The sequence below is a fragment of the Cicer arietinum genome, chromosome 3, assembly GCF_000331145.2.
Source record: "Cicer arietinum cultivar CDC Frontier isolate Library 1 chromosome 3, Cicar.CDCFrontier_v2.0, whole genome shotgun sequence".
NCBI classification, from domain to species: domain Eukaryota; kingdom Viridiplantae; phylum Streptophyta; class Magnoliopsida; order Fabales; family Fabaceae; genus Cicer; species Cicer arietinum.
The window spans coordinates 17,912,178-17,931,966 of NC_021162.2; positions in this window are offsets into that span (position 1 = coordinate 17,912,178).

Below are 19,789 nucleotides of genomic sequence, written 5' to 3' on the forward strand. Positions count from 1 at the left end.
AATATAAGGATCCAAATGTTGTCCATCAAATTGTGAATGTAAAAGTTGTAAAATGAGAAAACAATAGGCGCAAGAAAATTAAAAACTATGAGAATAATGCAAAAGCGAATATAATGTGAAAATTGATAAATTGCTAATGTGAAAGTAGATTGGTCACCGAATTTTGAATGGAAATTATCGTCTTCAGTTTAAAATTGTGCAAAGATCGATATAAATGAAAATGAACATCTTCAGATTGATTACTGATGTGTAGATCGACGAGAAAGTAAATGATCATCTTTGGATTGGATACCAATCTACGACGAGAAAGTAAATGATCGTCTTCGGATTGGTTACTGATGCGTAGATCGACAAGAAAGCAAATGATCGTCTTCGGATTGGTTATCGCTGCGAAGATCGAAAAGAATGGAAATCATTGTCTTCTGATTGCTTACCGATGCGTAGATTCTCTAGGCTGCATTCGAAACAATTCGTATTCTTGAGATAGTGTATTTAGTTTAGATCTTTTTACTTCAATGGTGCCTTCATGAGTTACTTCCAGCGTATCCCATATTTTCTTTGGCTGTTTTACAGTGGGATATACGGAAAAATTCATCCATTCCAAGTGCTAATTGTAACATGTTTTTGGACTTTTTATCAAACAACACTTTCCTTTATTTCTTCTTTATTGTTGATGATTGTTTTTGGAACATAGGGACCATTTTCTACTGCCTCCCATATATCATCTCCTTGTGCCTCAAGATATGCTAGCATGTGTATCTTCCAAAAGTCATAGTGTTCACCAACGAAGCAAGGTGGTTTATTGCTTCTACCACTATCTCTAAAAACTGGTTGTGCGGAAGCCATTAATAAGGATCGAGGAGCAAATTACCAGAACCTGCTCTGATGCCAATTGTAAGTACAGAAATGCGCCTAAGAGTGGGGGTGAATTAGGTGTTTAGAAAATTTCTTGTTTTTAGAGATTTAGTGTTTGATTTTTCTGATTTAAGATAGTGTATGAAAAAGATAAATGACAGAAAAATAAAGAACATTTTAGAAAGTATAAAAGTGAAACTTTGAAAAAATCAAAACATTTTAGAAAGTTTGTTCAAGGTTTGGTTGTAGGATTGGTTATGTTTGATATGAATTTATGGTGTATTTATATTCCATAAACACCTCTTCAAATTCGTGGCCATTGATCCAAGAGGTTTGATGAAGAAATACAATGATCTGAAACCATTTAAGAATTGAAAATTTGCATTATTTCCAGGTGTATTCGACTACAGCTTGTGTGTAGTCGAATACACATCCTTTTAACGTTCAGTTTTATTTGAATTTTGAAGCTTGTATTCGAATACACATTCTTGTATTCGAATACAGATGTTTGAAGATGTTCAGATTTAGCTGCTAACTTGTCTGTATTCGACTACAACATGTTGTATTCGAATACAACATTGTATTTTGCCAAAAATATTATTTTCAAACATTATTTATATATTTTTACTTTTTGAAAATCCTTTTTATGCATATGATAAAATGAAAGGTTTTCATGTGCATTTGAAATATACGAATCTTAGATTGTCTAGCATATTTGAGCATAGTTGTCTTTGATGTTTGACTTCTAGGATAAAATTTCTAGCATATTTGACCATAGTTGTCTTTGATGTTTGACTTCTTTTTGAGCTTGCAACTTGATCACTTTCATTGGTCTTTGTCTTCATCAAAAACATGTATTTTACATGTATTCGACTACATCATGCTGTAGCCGAATACTAATGCAAGTCAGTAGCAAAAATTGTACATACGTATTCGACTACAACATAATGTAGCCGAATACAATACCAAGTCAATGGCAAATTTCGATCATCTGTATTTGACTACATGGATCTGTATCGAATACAAGCACAAATTGTTTGAAAAATTTGAACGTTACAGAAGTGTATTCGACTACACTTAGGTTGTAGACGAATACAACAATGAAGCAATGCAATTTTTCAGTTATGATTCAATCTGGATCATTATATATGTTCATCAATCTTATGAGAACGATTGCCACTGATCTGAAATGATGTCTAAGGAGTATAAATACTTCCTAGTTTTATATTTAACTTAAGAACCTTGAAAAGAATCTTAGAACAATTTTGAACAACTTTCTGAAATATTTTGTGAATTATTCAAAGTCATACTTTCATATTTCAAGTACATGTTTTACATTGTCATATCTTTGAAAAAGGTTATATGTTGTACTTGAAATTATATTAGACTGTTATCATTGTACAAGAAAGCATCAAGTGTTATACCCTCTTGATTACAGTCAAAATCATTATTGTAAATTAACTAAGTTATTGTGTTGTTTGAAGAAAGTGGTGTTTTTCTTCAAGTAGTGTAAACTAAGATAGTGGTATGCTATCTTAGGCAAATTGTTAGGAGTTTGTAACTGAAGTCTTGGAGTTAGACTTGTACTTATTATAATAATATTTGAAAACCTCTTGTGGTGTGCAAGAGGACTGGACATATCCTTGATTTTAAGAAAAACTAGGATAAATTCTATGTGTTCTTTATTTTTCTACCATTTACATTTTACTTTAATCTAATCATAGTCAGAAAAATAATCTACTAAGTCTTTAAAAGTTAGAAAATTTATAAACACCTAATTCATCTCCCCTCTTAGGTGCCCCTCTGTACTAACAATTGGCACCAGACAGGTTCTGGAAATTTGCTCCTCGGTCCTTATTCATAGCTTCTGCACAACCAGTTTTTGTAGATGGTGATAGTAGCAATAAACCACCTTGATTTGTTGGAGAACATTATGATTTCTGGAAAATATGCATGCAGACATATCTTGAGGCATAAGGAGATGATATTTGGGATGCAGTAGAAAATTTTCCCTTTGTCCCAAAGACATTCATCAACAATAAAGAGGAAATAAAGATAAAAGCCCCATGGACAAATGATGACAAAAGGAAAGTGATGTTTGACAAAAAGGCCAAAAACATGTTACAATCGACACTTGGAATGGACAAATTCTTCTGTGTGTCTAATTGCAAAACTGCTAAAGAAATATGGGATACTCTTGAAGTAACCCATGAAGGAACAATTGAGGTCAAATATTTTAAACTTAATACTTTATCTCAAGAATATGAATTGTTTCGTATGCAGTCCGAAAAACCTATTCTAGACTTGCATAAAAGATTTTCTCACCTGACCAACCACTTGACGACGCTTGGCAAGATCTTCACTAATGATGAATTGAACCTTAAAATTCTAAGATTATTAACAAGGGTGTGGTAACCTAAAGTAACGAAAATTTCTAAAACGAAAAACATGTAAAAGATGTCTCTTTATGCACTATTTGGAACGATAAAACTTGGTAAGTTCCTTCAAAACGATAAAACTTTTAAGACAAGAAAAAATTTCAGGAAAAAGGATGAATCCACTACAAATTAAAGCTTTTGAGTGTGGCAAGAAAGGACACATTAAAGGATTAAAAATGGCCTATATAGCATTTGAGGGCAATGAAGTCAGTTCATCCTCAAATTCGACAAGTGATGAATGTGCAAATGTTGCTTTAATGGCATCACTTCAATCCGACGAAGAAGAAGAGATTAGTTACAATAATAATGATGCTAATGATAAATTATTTATTTATTGAGTGTAATGATGCTCAAGATGTAATAGAAGTATTACTTATGGAGTGTAAAATTTTGTGCAAAACAGTGTCAACTCAAAAGAAACAAATTTCATTTTTTAAAAAGAAAGTTGATACTATGGAAAAAGACTTTGAAAAGTTAAAACAAAATTATACATGTATTAAATATGATTCTTTTCTTTTAAATTTGTCCAACTAAATAGAGTAATTGAAAGATATGAAAAAGGACAAGTTGGATTAGAAAATATTCTTAATATGCAAAGATATTCTAATGAAAAGAGTGGTCATGGTTATTCAACATTTGATAAACCAAGTATTAGTAAAATAATCTTTGTTAAGGCAAGTGATCAATCAAACAAAGAGAAAGTTATAACTGTACAAAATAATCATCATTGTTCTAGGAAGAATGTTATTCAAGAGAAACCTCTTATGCCTAAATATAGGAGTAAAAATATTCTGACATGTAAAAATATGCATGTCATTTTAGAAAATTTGGTGTTCCAAATGGGCATTATGTGTGGGTCAAGAAAGGTACTAATACTCAAGAAAATTTGATTGTATCTGAGTTTACTGGAAGTGGAAGCTACTCACCATCCATTTATGTGAGTATTAGAGATCTCCTAGAGAAAACATTTTTCATAACATATAGTCCCTCGTAGTTCAGGGTTCACTTTCCACGAGAATCTATTTTTATGGGCAATATTTTCTTTAACACTAAGTCCCCTTCTTGAAACTCTCGAGGATAGACCTTTTTTTCGTAAGCTTTTTTAAGTCTTTTTTGATATAGCTGACCATGAAACAAAGCTATCATTCTTTTTTCTTCTATGAGATTCAATTGGTCAAATCACGATTAAACAAATTATGCCTCTTCTAGTTTTGTTTCCATCAAGACTCTGATTGAAGGGATTTTCAATTTCAATGGGAAGTGCCGCTTCCATTCTATACACCAATGAGAAATGAATTGCTCATGTTGAGATGCGAACAAAGGTTCTATAGCCATGTAATGCAAAGGAAATCATTTCATGTCAATCCTTCTATGTCTCCACCATCTTTTGTATGATCTTTTTGATATTCTTATTTGCTTCTTCTATAGCCCCATTCATTTTCAGACGATATGGAGAAGAATTACGGTGCTAAATTTTGAAACTATCACACAATTCTTTCATCATTTTTTTATTCAGATTAGTCGTGTTATTAGTGATTATCTTATTTGGCAAGCCATATCGACAAATCAATTATATTTTTATGAATCTGATGACCACACTTCTCGTCACATTGGCATAAGAAGCGGCTTCAACCCATTTTATGAAATAATCAATAGCTACTAGGATAAACTAGTGCCCATTTGAAGCCTTAGGCTCGATGGGTCCAATAACATCCATCCCCCACATTGAAAATGGTTATGGTGATGTTAAAACATTAAAAGAGGTGGATGGTACATCTACTTTATCAGCATATGTTTGACATTTATGATATTTCTTTACGTGACTAAAGCAATCGAACTTCATGGTCAACCAATAGTAGCCAACCCTTAAACTTTTCCTTGCCATTGTGTTCCCATTTGCATGAGTTCCAAAATAATCTTCGTGCACCTCTTGAATGATTTTCTCTGCTTCCGTTTTATTCACACATCTGAGGAGAACCATATCTTGATTTCTTTTATAGAGCACATCACCATTTAAGAAGAAGTTTATTGACAACCTCCTTAAAACCCTCTTGCCGTTCTATGAAATACCTAGTGGATATTCCTTATTCTTAACATATGATTTGATATCATAAAACCATGGTTTTCCGTCAGACTCTTCGTCAATTAATATGCAAGCTTATCCCTTTGTTGAATTTTTATGATCGGCACGTCCTGAACAATGCTTATTGTGAACTTTTGATGGCAATGTGGCCATGGCGTCAATTAAATGGTTTCCTTCTCGAGGGATATGGTGAAAGTGTTTTGTCAATTTTTTGATATGCATATGATACAAAATCAACTTGAAATCTCGTGTTTCTCACTCTCCTTTCGTATGATGGATGACCAACAATGAGTCTCCATATACCTCAAGAACTTTTACCTTTGATTCATTAGCTGCTTTAATGCCCATAGCATATGCCTCATATTATGTAATATTGTTTGTGCTATCGAAATACAATCTAGCCGTAAATGGAATCAACTATTTCTATGGGGAAATCAAAATGACTTCAATTCCATGCCCTAATACATTAAAAGCACCATCAAACACCAATGTCCATTTTTCTTTATCAAAAGATTAAGTCACTTCAAATAAAGTCATTATGCTTTCATCAGGGAATTTACACTACATTGATTGATAATCTTCTAAAGGTTGTTGAGCCAAATACTCTGCTAGTGCGCTTCCTTTGATAGCCTTCTTGGTAACGTACACCAAGTCGTATTTTGATAACATCTACCAACGGAAAATCCTTCTAGTAAGAGCAAGTTTCTCAAAGATATGCTTAATTGGGTCCATTTTAGACACCAACCAAGTTGTATGATATAATATGTATTGCCTCAACCGATGAGCAGCCCATGCTAATGCGCAACATGTTCGTTCAAACAGTGAATACATTGTTCCACGTCTGGTGAACTTTTTGCTCAAATAATATATAACATGTTCTTTCTTACCAGATTCATCATGATTCCCTAGAACACAACCTATTGACTCATCAAGTACTGCTAAGTACATAATAAGCGGTATCTTAGGAACATGAGGCACTAAGATTGGAGGTTTTGACAAGTACTATTTAATCCTTTCGAAATTTTTTTGACAATTTTCATTCCATTAAACCTTTTGGTCCTTGCGCAACAACGTGAAAATTGGCTCACATGTACCGGTTAGATGTGGTATGAACCTCGCAATGCAATGTAATCTACCCAAAAAGCCATAAACTTCTTTTTTCGTGCATGGAGCCGACATTTCTTGTATTTTTCTTACTTCATCTAGGTCCACCTCTATCCCTTTTTGACTAAAGATAAACCTAAGTAACTTGCCTAATCTATTACCAAAGGTACACTTAGCAAGGTTTAAACAAAGTCTGAACTTACTTAATCACATAAATAATTTTTGAAGGTTAACAACATGGTCTTCTTCGGTTTAAAACTTTGCAATCATATCATCCATATAATCCTCTATCTCTTTATGCATCATGTCATGAAACAAAGTTACCATTGCTTTTTTATAGGTTGCCCCATCATTCTTCAATCCAAATGGCATCACTTTATACAAAAAAGTTCCCCATTCTGTGATGAATGTGGTTTTTTCTATATCCTTGGGAGCCATCTAGATTTTATTGTACCTTGAGAAACCATCAATAAAGGAGAAAAAATAATATTGACCATTTCTAGTTACGAGGGAAATTCCTGTTCCATTAGCCTTTCTAGTTACGAGGGAAATTCACAATTGTCTTCACAATGCTTTTCAACGTGATTAATTGGATGTTCAAAATTATAAGAATGAGTTCTAGCGTTGTCATTTTCACCTCTGAATTATTAAAATTAAGAAGAAAAAGGAAGAAAAAAAAAGAAAATATGAATAAAGATTGCCATTTCAAGAAAAAGAAAAGAAGAACATAAAAAAAAGGTTTGAGAATTCAAAAATGCATTTATTGATAATAAGTACGGAATTGAAATACATGTGCCCTAATTAGTTGTCCTTATAGCCTTGAGCAGAGCAAAAGGATTTGAAATATATAATTACTTTGAACATGAATTAACAAATACGGAAACTCGATGATCTTTCAATTGTTGAGACTGGTGTTTAGAGGACAAAAGAACACAAATTTGAGGGTATCATCATCAACATGATCTTCTTCTACAACAGCCACCTGATCAACCTATATTATTCCGGCGCTTTGAAAGGTTTGGCGAATGTCACAAATAAGAATATTATGTGAATTCGATACCTAGTTTTCCAAATGAGTCGACTTACTTTCCCTTTTTTCTTTCACAATCTTTTCTTTATCAGCTTTGGTAGGTACATATCCCCACACATGCCTATTGTTCTTCTCTGGTATTTTCAAAAATTTCCCCAATTTAACAAAAACCCCTCTTTCCAACATGGACTTGGTAGACTTCAATGATGCGATAGACAGTTTTGGTACCTTTAAGCGAGACTAGGGATGGCAATGGGCAGGGTTTGGGTACGGTACTATAGTACCCGTCTCCATACCCGCGATTTAAAAAATACCCATACCCGTGTTCGTACCCTCTTGGGTATCAACTTTAATACCCGTACCTTACCTTCTAGGTACTTAAGTGCCCGTACCCATATCCGTTACCCACACTTTAACTAAAAAAATCGATAAATAAATGATATTATTGTGATTAAATTTAAAAATTATTCAAATATTTTAAATTCAATCATAAAATATTATAAATCAAAATATTTTCTAACTTAAAACATTTCAAATGAACACTCGTTACAATACATATTTAAATATCTATAATAATATTTTGTGAAGTTGCAAGTCATACGACAATATTATCTGAGATAATTGATATAAAGGTGCAAATATAATTATAAAGTCTCGATTAATAAGATATAACTATTAGTTATAAAATCACAATTATTTACCTATTTATCATAATCAGATTCTTAAAAAATTTGCAAACGTTTATGTTTCAATTATAAATATTGTAATGATCGAATGATATTAATAGAAATTAGAACATAGAAGAAAAAAATTAATTAAACTAAACACTAATATAATAAATAAATAAATAAATAAATAAATAATTTATTTATATACGATTAATAAGATATAACTATTAGTTATAAAATCACAATTATTTACCTATTTATCATAATCAGATTCTTAAAAAATTTGCAAACGTTTATGTTTCAATTATAAATATTGTAATGATCGAATGATATTAATAGAAATTAGAACATAGAAGAAAAAAATTAATTAAACTAAACACTAATATAATAAATAAATAAATAAATAAATAAATAATTTATTTATATAAGTGCGGGTGCGGGGCGGGATGGGTACTATAGTACCCGTACCCATGTTGAGACAAAATCTCTCAAATGATTTTAATGATAACAAAATTACTTAAGAGATTATGATTGTGGTTAATGACTAACATGTGCTCTTGAGTGTATTCATTTAAGTTAATAGGTCATTAATCATTAAGGCAAAAAGAAGGAAAAAGTAATTTTGGCCTGAGGATGGAAAACCCTCGTGAGGATGGAAATTGCTGCAAGCGCGAGGATGGAAATTGCTGCAAGTTGAAAAACTCCAGATCTGGACAATCTGATTTCTCACCAGAATAATTGTGTTTATTCAATTGTATATCAATGTCAAACATGAATAAACAAAGCATTCAAAGCAAGAGTCAAAAGGTCAAAAGAAAAAGGTGAATATGGCTAGATCTAGTATGTAAAGGAAAAGGCTAGCAAAAGTGAAAGCAACCTATCAAGCATGTGCAAATGTCAAAATCTGATCATTTAATGGGCTTGCACGTTTTAATGCATAAGGAAGTCAAGTTAGCAAAAGGCAACTTGAAACAAGCCAAAAATGGAAGATCACATGTTGCTGCCAGATCTGATCCTCGGACTGAGTATGACAGTCCTATGTCATAAAGTGGCTTTTTCTCTCTTGTCCACATCACCTCAAAAGATGAAGCCAACCTAGACCTTAAAGACTTCGAAAAATGCAGCTCAGAAACAGCCTTGCACTCTGATTAAAGTGAAAAAGCAAGGACATGTCAAGATCAAAGACTATGCTGCAAGAGGATGGTTCTGCCTAAGCCTAACAAGCTGAGTGGCAGTTCTGTAATTTTGATGAAAACCTTGGATCCTTTGAAAATGAGCTCCAACGGTCATCAAGGGCTTGGATCTCTATAAAATGCATACAAGCTCTCCATTGGAAGACACACAACACACTTGCATAAAAAGATCAAGGATCTTAAAGCTTTTCAAGAAGCAAATCACATCCTCTCTTATTACTTTCTTTGATCCTACACTATATCTTTGTATATCTTTTGAGAAAGTATTAAGTATCAATCACTCTCATTCTACTTTGTAATTTCCTAGTGAGTGAAGCTAGGAAATAGTTGGAAATTGATTGTAAGCTTGGTGAAGCTTGATAATACACGGTTGTAATCATCCTCGGGTTGAGGATTGATCTGTTTTGAAAGTTAGTGAAATCTCACAAGGGTGTGAGGACTGGACGTAGCCATCATTGGGTGAACCAGTATAAAATTGTGTGTGTGTCCCTCATATTCTGCTCCTACTCTTTTACTCAGCTTAGATCTAACGATTTAAAAATCACATCCTCAAGCTAGCCATCCTCTGCAAGAGGATAGTTTTTAAAACACTTAAAAATTGTTTTTAACAGCAAAATCCCTATTCAACCCCCCCTTCTAGTGATATTTAGCTACAACAACCCATACCCGCTTAATTTTGCGTGTGATTACTCGTCCCCATGCCCATACCCATTATGCGGGTTTTTACCCTACCCATTGTAGTTTTTTTTTTTTTGCGGGTACCCACCGGGTATGGTTCTAATTGTCATCCCTAAGCGAGACCTTTCACCCATGAAGACGACATTGGCGATTTCTAGTGTTTGGAAGGAAGTCTTTATGGATTCTTCTGTGTCTTCGATGTAGCCCATAGAAGATAGATGACTCACTATCATATCTTCTTCCCCATATATTATTACCAACTTATTGTTCACTATAAACATTAGCTTTTGATGAAAAGTTGATGTTACTGCTCCAACAACATGAATCCATGGTCTGTCTAAACAACAACTATATGCCAGTTTAATATCCATTACTTGGTAGGTTATTCCAAAGTTATGGGGTCTGATTTGAATCGGCAAATCAATTTCACCAACAACTTGTCTCATAGATCCATTTAATGCTTTCACCACCATATCATTGGGCTTCATGCAAGCTCCAGCAACAAATAGTTTCGAGAGTGTTGATTTCAGCATGACATTCAATGACGAACCATTATTTACTAGCACCCGTGCAAGAATATGATCATGACATTTCACAAAGATGTGTAGTGCTTTATCGTGTTTTCTCCCTTCAGCTGGTAATTCACCATCGCTAAAATTCAAACAGCAACTAGCAGTGATGTTACCGACAACTCCATTAAACTGGTCGATAATGATATCATGAGTAACATGAGCGTCGTTTAAAACTTTCATCAAGGTCCTTTTATGTGCTTCAGAGTTCAATAACAAGGAGAGAACGTATATCTTGGAAGGGGTTTGATTTAGCTGATTCACCACCTTATATTCACTTTGCTTGATAAACTTCAAAAATTCGTTAGCTTTTTCTTAATACACCGTCTTTTTGCTAGTATGTTGTCCTTTTATGTCATGATACATAGCTTATTTCCCTTTTTCTCTATGACCCTCTTTTTTCCTAAGTTGTTCAAAGCGTATACTCGACCACTCCGAGTCATCCCACCAATCCCTGAAATGTTAGTGACATCAATTCCTTTAAGTTCACAACTATCACTTGATTGATAATTGGACAAGTGGGATGTGACTTCATAATTCCATGGTACCGCCTTGGTATTTTCATAAAGAAAAAGGGTTGGCGCTTGAAGAATTATTGCATTTGGCCTGCAAGGAGTTGGCTTAAGATTCTCTTTTCTATAGAGGATTTCCAATGGTTTTGGGAAAGATATATTATTTTCCACGCATAGCTCTATGGTCAACACATGATTATCTTCTGCACATTGGTTTATATTGTCTTCAATGACGTTGACATAGGTATCCCTACATTGGGATCGACTTTCTTGAAGGTAAGCCATTTTGCATTAATCAATTCTTGCACTTTAGATTTTAGGGCTTGACAATCTTCAACGAAATTCCCTACGACTCCTGCATGGTATTCACATTTGACATTAAGGTTGTACCATTTTGGGAATGGTGGTTCCATAGGTTTCATCGGTATTAGAACTACCATTGAATTCTGGAGTAGATGAGGCAACAATTTGTTGTATGTGACGGGAATTGGGTCAAAACGGGTTATCTTTTTTTCTCTCGATTAATTGGTGGTTTGTAGTGATTCGGGATTGGATTTTGGTTTCATTGGTTTTGTTGGGAAAACGTGATAGGTGGTGGTTGGACTAGGGGTGGTTGTAATAAGGTGGCCTTGAAGGGTGATATTGGGGTATGGAGCTTGTAAGGTCACAACCACATATGGATAGGGAATGTAGGGAATTTGGGATATCATGGGCTGAAAATTTGGAGGTCGATAAGAATTTGTTGTTGGAGTTTCTTCATACCCCTTCTTTCTTCTTTGTAAATCTCATATGGGGTTTCTTCATACCACTCGTTCCACATACAATCTTACAACTCCTCATGCCACTTTCTACTATTTCTCCTATCATGACCATGTCAGAAAAGTTTGATGAAATACTCCCAATCATCTTATCATAAAAAGGCGATTGGAGAGTATCCATAAATATACCAACCATTTCTCTTTCAGATAAAGGAGGATCTACTTGTGATGCCACTTCTCTCCACCGTTGTGCATATTCTTTGAACGTTTTATTGTCCTTTTTCGACAGATTTTGAAATTGCATCCAACTAGGGGCTATGTCAAAGTTATACATGTATTGTTTGAAAAAGGCATCAGCCAAATCTTTTCACGAACGGATTCGATTTCGCTCGAGATGCATATACCAATTTAATGATACCCCACTCAAACTGTCTTGAACAATGGATGAGAAGTATGCCATTATGAGCATGAGATGCCACTTTTCTACAATACATGGTCACATGGTTTTTAGGACATGTGAAACCTTCGTATTTTTCAAACTTATGTCCTTGTTTTGAAAGGATCGCCATATCAAGAATCAATCACATATCAAAAGCTTCAAAACCATAGACATTACTTCCTTCAATGATAAATTTAGGTTGTTGCCAATGTACGTTAGCATCATAATGGGGTACTTAGGGTGGACTTAATGGAATATTTTCTAAGGGTATAGTGTTTTGGGGTGTCACGTAGCCCAAAGAAGATGAAATTTATGATTGGTTTAGGTTTTGGGGGTTAATAGTTGAGTGGTTTGGGTTGGTGTCCATGGGATTGATGATTATGGGCGGAGTATAACCAGGCGGGAGACCATACATAGGAAATTATGTGGCTGTTGCACAAAACTGTTGGGTAGTTGGGATAAAGCTTGGTGGGTGAGAAGGGGTAGCTTGGAGCTCTTTATTTGTATTTGGAGGATTCCCATATGTATTATCCTTCCTTGTCAAAGCATGTATAGCCTCTGGGATTCTATCAACCTCGTCCTTCAATTGGCTAACATCCTCTCTCATAACTTCTTGGTTTTGTTCAAGTTCATCCATGATCTTGGAGTTTGCGCGAGTTCGATATGGGTGTCGGGAAAACAACTTTATTGATTTTTTCATAAAGATCATATGATACTAGTTAAAAAAAATGAAGATTTATATGCATGGGTATAAGAGAACCATTGATTCTGCAACCTAGGCACAAACATCTTTTTTGGATCATGCATAAAAAATAACCCATACGTAGAGAAAACTCAAAACAAGCACGTTTATTGATAATTAAAAGGGTACAAGTGAAACATTTTTCTCTATATATGAAATACATTGTTTCTATCGCTTTCAGTGAATTAAACTATTCATTGCTTCTATCAAACTATTACAATGTTGAATGTAAGTAATAATCTCAGCATGTGTGGCAGATGGAAATATGTTTGCTTATACTTTCCTTAGGAGTATGGCGACCCTTTTGATGGCTTGGTTAGTTATGAAAGTGAGTTTTCTAGAACAATCCATCCACATTATCCCTTATTTCCCTAGCATCTCTATTGCTTCCACTTGTTCCATCATTTAGTTTCTTAACATATTTGCTTCCTCTTGTTCCTTCCACCACACATCTCGGTACATAGCAACAACTTCTTATTTTTCAATATTTTCTTTCTATCCTTGTCTTATGTTCTACTACCACTCTTTCAACTATTGTTTCAAATCTTCTAATTGTCTTTTCACATTTCACTCACTGATTTCTGAATCTTTCCACTATTTTATCAAATTTTCAACCTCCTATCTCACTTGGTTTCTTTCATGTCTTCTCAAACATAAAGACTCGTCTAAAGCCCTTAAATTGCATTGATGCTTGAGGTTATAATCCTCATCTACCTTTGCCTTCTTATTTGATCTTTCATGAGAAATTGTCTTCTGCTCATTTTCTAACAAGGGCAATCTCATATGCTCGACGGACTACCATAAATGTTTCTCGCATATTCTTCTTTTCCTCTTTTACTTCTAGAATTGATGCTTGCAACCTCTCAATCTCTTCAACAACAATAGTGGGTTGAATCGGTATTTCATTGTTCGCCTCAAATGTACGATGAAAAGGTAGCTTTATATCTTGGACCCTACTCTTAACCCACTATCGGTAGAAATCATCTGCACCACAACTTATACTTCCTAGTTCCTTCCCTTTTCTGATTTTCATATTCCAAGATTGACATACTCTCCTCAAATCTTCAATGTTTTATGGACCCATGTCATATAGAATAAAAAGGGTTATTAGTTTTGACATTGGTTCTCTTATGATAGGATATCAAAGTTATCTAAAGGCTAATAATAGGTTATAATTTACACAACCTCTAGTCCTCATAAGTGGCACATTAGGGAGTGTTCCACATTGGTATGTTACTTCTTTTACATGTCACCATCTCGCATACCATCGAACTGTTTTTTCATTTAGATCTACCAATATTTGAACCCATTGTCGATTATCCTTTATGTCAACATAACAATTCTTGAAATCATTGATATGGCAACGCTTTCAGCATCCACTCTCAAACATATGATTCACTAACCAGATGTACAAAACAAGTAAACAATATAAAATTTTCCTGCCTTTTTTCATGACAATTGTTAAGTGTATAGTACACATCAGCGAGGACGACAATTCTACGATTTTCTCCTTTATTCTTCAAAGCTAGGAAAACAATGATTGCTTCTAGATCAATAATTTCTTCATCACTCGGGAATATAATAACCCCGTAGATGGTAAGAGCTAGCACCTCCATAAAAGCACTCCGATTTTGGGCTTTAGCTAAATGATGTGCTCTTTCCTCAAAAAAAACTTCTTAGACAACCAGAAGTCCATTTCTTCTTTTGGCTAATCAACATTTCCTCTTCAACTCTTAGTATCTTAGCTACTTTGATTGTGGATGGACAATTCTCCATGTAACGATAAGGTTTCTCTTTTTCTAGGGAGTAGCCTAAAATTGGTCCAAACTCTTCCAAAGTAGGCACAAGTTGGAAGTCTTGAAAGGTGAAACATCTCAAAAGAGAGTCGTAGAATTGAGCCAAAGCGGTAATATCCCCTATTTGTACGTCCACATTCAGTAAATCAAGAATTTTTCCGTATTTCTTAGTAAATGTTAACCCGGGATTAAGCTTCAACAAGCTACGAAGTCTTTTTAAATTGTCAACTTGAGTCTTTTTAAATTGTATGACTTAGATGCATTCTATTCAAGATTGGAGAAATTTTAAAGTCTACAAGCTTCTAAGTTCGTTAACTAATTCCTGCACGAATTTTATAATCCCAAAATTCAATGGTCTCCGGAGTCAAGTACTCGTATCGAAATATCACTACAAATTAGAAGTACATCCAAATGTAGGTATTTTTAATTGAGTCACACTCTATACGAGATTTTTGTAATAACCAAATAGAATGTACATCCAATATGATTACCACTAAATCCATAACTAAACTTAAGCTTTACTCAGGCCTGAGTATAAGGTCTCACTCTTAAGTGTGTGTCTTAGTAAATGTGTAAGGTGTGAGATAGACATAATTCAATAATTTTATAATGCTAATAAAACACACACACACACACACACACACATATATATATATATATATATATATATACAAAAAAAAAAAAATTGTAAGACCCATTATCATTTGTCTAGAATATGATAATTTGGTCCATACACCTTAATAAAACAGAGGTAATTAACAATAAATAATAAATTAGAATCACCATCATAACTGAAAACTACATTCATAAATATAGTTTACAACTTGTTTAGTAGATTCATAAAATATTACATCTTGAAAACAACTACGATTGACTGATTACATCATAAAACAAAATATTAAATTCTAATTCCACGAGTTTGGAACTGATCTTCTGATGCTAATTTCATGTGTCATGTTCCTCCAGCTGCTAAATAAAACTAATAATAATAATTGGGGTGAGATAAAATATCTCAGTGAGCTCTAAAAATAGAATGGAAGAACAATCTTAAGGAATTTCTTTCATAAAAGTGTATAAAACGTAAAACTAATTATACATGTCTATATATATGTTGTGAAAAACGTATGCATGACCTCAAATCTTTTCTTTTGGAATAAGGAAAAGTCGCTCAATATATTAATGTGGGTCACTAAGATAATTGAGTCCTGATTGGTAAAGGTGGTCTGGCCAAACCCTAATCAGCGTCCTGATTGTTCTCCTTTACCTGTTATTTCATGCCTAAAATGACCTAAATGTCCCACCGTGAATAAGGTCATGCATGCTTTGATCAATGGTATGGTACAAAACTTACATGTTTTGTATGAAATGCACTTATTATGTCATATATAAAATGCATCATTCATCCATAACAATTATCAATAAATTAGGCGATATACTTAAACTCATAATAATTTAATCTTAAGTCCTTAATTCAAAACGTAAATCCATAGTCAGAAAATAGAAACAATATTGGAGTCATGAAAATAGTAACAACTTCATAACAATTAATAACTCAAACATAATAAAAGTTATATATATATATTCATATATAAATAATGAAGCCATTCAAATTTCTTAAGAATTTTATTCATTCTTGCAAATCACATAGTAGAATATTTTCAGCACAATGGTCACTAATAATTACTTTAGAGAATTCCAAAAATTTCCTTGAAAGCTAACTCAATTAAGAACATAATGCAATTGATCTCATCTCAAAATTGGAAACCTATAATTTAGGAAAAATCACGCACTAAGACTAATTTACACACGCTGCAGAAAGTCTCCATCACAAAAGTCATTAATAATTATTGAAAAATGGTCGAATGACAATAGAAAATTTTGAAACTTTTACTGAAAGTAGATAACTCACCTATAAACACAACATAGTTGGTCTCATCTCAAAATTCGAAATCAATAATTCATGAAAAATCGGATTCTAAGACTTGTTTACATAGTTTTGTTTTTATTTGGAAAACCAAACTTAAATACAACAATTCTCCTGCAATAATTCCCGCAGTATTTTCATCAAACACCTCTCATGTATTGAATATTTGGGATAAAAATAGAATTTTCTCTCCACTAGTAAATAAAACCATATATTTTAAATGCATGCACCTAAAATCATCAATCTAACCGAAATTAAGGTAACATCATTCAATTTCACAAACACATATCAGAGGCAACAACAACAGTAACGAGCATAAATCGTGCTCGACAAGCATAAGCACCTTAAATATAGTGATACAAATATAATTAAATTTTTCCTAATACATAATTCATTCACAAACATCACAAACATAAACAACAGCCTACGTTCTAACTTATTTTCAACAACTTCAGAAAATGAAATCCCTAATCATAACAACAACAACAACAAAACCCTTTAATAAAAAGAACTCACCATTGGTGATAAAGGGGAAGACAATGTTCCGATTAAATTGGTCGCTGAACTCCCCTTTTGCCTGAATTGTCACTTTGACTCTTCTTCATTTGTTGGTTAGTATCCTCTGCTGCTTTGATTGAAAGCGGTTAGTAGTTACAAATTGAGACATGCAAGCTTTAGAAATAGGTTTAAAGAGCTTTGCCAAGCTTTTGAAAATTACGCCATTGCCTTTGTTTGTCCAAATATTACAATAATGCCTTTTTTTTTAATGTATAAACTAGTTAATTAAAAGTTTTAATAATTAACAGGTTGTTACAATAATAATAATAATAATAATAATAATAATAATAATAATAATAATAATAATAATAATAATAATAATAATAATAATAATAATAATAATAATAATAATAATAGTAAACTGATCTACTTGTTTACAAGAATATTATAATGACAACTAATATTTATTAAGAAATAATAAACAGATAAAGTAAAAGGAAATGAAAAACAAACAAATATATAAAAATGTAAAAAAAACAAATTTACACAATTAATTATGTTAGACTTGACTCTCTGAAGGTCCTCAACGAAGTCACTAGTTGTCGAATTCAATGGAGTTGCCACAAAAGTTTTTATTTTAAAGTACGGAAAATATTAGATAAAAAGACATTGTTGATTTAATGAAAGAAAGGAAAACCTTGAGTTTGATAAATTGATTTTGACGAGAATGTTTAGTTATTTATTTGAATTTGGTTAAGAAAGTTTAATATCTTCAAGTTGTACAACTCAAATATCTTAAACTATCACTGACAAGGTGTCACATCTTAATCAGTCTTATTTTATTAAAGGATAGTAATTAATTAGAGTTTAAAATCGTCAAGTTGTCACAACTTAGATGTCTTAAAACTAAGCTTGGCATAATGTACATTTCAACCAATCTTTTTAGTCACACTAATTTTAAATAACATGGATGTTCATTCTATTAAAGATGATAATATTAAATTGGGGAATGAATTTTGAATGTCAATGATTTTAAAAAGTGGTTGATGTTAATTGTACTTAGTTCATAATTTAAATAAAAGAATAAGATTTCAATCATTATAACATGAATTGAATAAAACTGAAGAAAAAAAATTAATAAGACCTTTAACAAAAATAATATGCTTATTTATGGTAAACAAAATTCAAACTAGATGTATAACACTAAACAAAACTATAAAATTATTACAAAGATGAGTTTAGAAATATTTACCACACAAGTTGAATATTTGTTATACTCCTTGATTTTCTTCGTTCGTATTTTTATTTTTTGTTTTGAGTTGTTGTATTTTTCCTAAACTCATTTCACGCTTCATTTTTCTTACTAATAAAAACTCTAACCAACTTAAGAAAAATCAAAACTGAAAATACAAATGAATTTGTTCTAATTTATAGACAAAAGTAATTAATATTTGTATCCATGGGATAAAATTTAGTTATGGATTATTGCTTGTTTTTTTGCAGAAAAATTGGATTGTTAATCTAAGTCTGAAAGAAAAGGTAAACAATTTTTAATTGCATGTATAGTTGGTAATCAAAGGCAAAAATTGGAGGATACTATCAGAGGCAGAACCAGAGGCAGAGGATACCACCAGAGGTAGAGATGGAACCAGAGGATGCCATTAGAGGTAGAAATCAGAGGATACCATTAGAGGCAAAAATCGGAGGATACCATCAAAGGGAGAAACAAAATCAGGGACAAAAATCAGAAGATACCATTAGAGGTATAAACGAAATTAGAGGCAAAAATCAAAGGATACCTTCATAGGCAGAACCATATGATATCACTAGAGGCAGAGGCAGAACCAGAAACAGAGACAGAGGATACCATTAGAGGCAGAGACGGAACCAGAGGGATACATGGAATTAGATGCAAAACCAAAGGATACCATCAGAGGCAGAAGCAGAGGCTACAACTAGAAAAACTTTATAAAATGGTGAGACAAAATTGAGGTACTACACTAGTTAAAAAACACTTTGAAGTAAGTTCAATAATAAAATTTTATAACTTCATAAACTGAAGTTTATAGACAATAATAAAATAATCACTAGTTCACCTATAATTAATAATAATAATTAAAATTGAGGTACTACACTAGTAAAAAAACACTTCAAAGTAAGTTGAATAATAATATTTTATAACTTCAAAAACTGAAGTTTAAAGACAATAATAAAATAATCACTAGTTCAACTTTAATTAATAACAAATAATAATAATAATAATAATAATAATAATAATAATAATAATAATAATAAAAAATAATAATAATAATATAATAATAATAATAATAATAATTAATTTTTCTATTTTTTCCTAATAATGCGCTTGATAATTTTATTTGACAAGTACATGATAAAAATGATAAGTACTTAATTTCCGAATGATAAAAGTGTTGAGAGTAACAAAAAACAGCGTTAACATTATATACATCTTCCATATAAGTTGGAATAATAGATTAGTGT